At 47.2% G+C, this 945-nt stretch overlaps 1 non-coding gene across 1 annotated transcript; it reads left to right on the top strand.

Annotated features, from left to right (window-relative positions):
* The first annotated feature begins 516 nt into the window (after positions 1-516).
* Positions 517-588, top strand: Trnak-uuu (transfer RNA lysine (anticodon UUU)). Its single transcript has one exon. It is a non-coding gene; the product is annotated as a tRNA-Lys (tRNA).
* The last annotated feature ends 357 nt before the right edge of the window (positions 589-945 follow it).

Raw genomic sequence — 945 nt, forward strand, 5'->3', positions numbered from 1 at the left:
TATAAAAATACCCCAGAAAGTGAAGCGGAACACAGTCGCCCAGATAGCCTAATTGGTAAGGCATTCGAAATCTAATCGAAAGGCGTGGGTTCGGTACCCACTCTGGGCGCGTGTTTTTCTTTCTTTCTTTCTCACGTAATTAATAATAATAAATAATAATGTAACGTCACTAACGGTAAAAAATATTCTAACCATTCCCCTATGCTTCTTTGGTGTTGTAGACTGCCGGCATTTCTTCCTGTATTTCTAACGAGCCCCTCATTTACAAATCCTATTATCATGCGAAAGCTTAGCGAGGGCCTCGGTTCTGGCAGCCTTGATGCCAAGGTAGCCTAAGAGGGTTTCCCGCCAGTTACCCGCTTATGACAGGCTGTAGACGTTCGCGTCACGCCCCGGGGGTTGAAAAGAAGGTCCCCTTCTCCCCGTGTAGTCTGAGTGGCGCTGGCTACCACCCTCAAGCGTCAGATACAGTTGTAGTATTTAAAAATACCCCAGAAAAAGAAGCGGAACACAGTTGCCCAGATAGCCGAATTGGTAAGGCATTCGAGATTTAATCGAAAGGCGTGGGTTCCGTCCCCACTCTGGGCGCCTGTTTTTCTTTCTTTTTCTTTCTCACGTAATTAATAATAATAAATATTATTGTAACTTCACTAACGGTAAAAAATATTCTAACCATTCCCCTATGCCTTCTTTGGCGTTGTAGACTGCCGGCATTTCTTCCTGTATTTCTAACGAGCCCCTCGTTTACAAACCCTATTATCATGCGAAAGCTTAGCGAGGGCCTTGGTTCTGGCAGCCTTGATGCCAAGGTAGCATAAGAGGGTTTCCCGCCAGTTACCCGCTTATGACAGGCTGTAGACGTTCGCGTCACGCCCCGGGGGTTGAAAAGAAGTTCCCCTTCTCCCCGTGTAGTCTGGGTGGCGCTGGCTACCACCCTCAAGCGTC

This window comes from Haemaphysalis longicornis, unplaced genomic scaffold (assembly GCF_048455015.1).
Source record: "Haemaphysalis longicornis isolate Haplotype H1 unplaced genomic scaffold, Haemaphysalis longicornis Haplotype H1 scaffold_11, whole genome shotgun sequence".
Classification (NCBI taxonomy): domain Eukaryota; kingdom Metazoa; phylum Arthropoda; class Arachnida; order Ixodida; family Ixodidae; genus Haemaphysalis; species Haemaphysalis longicornis.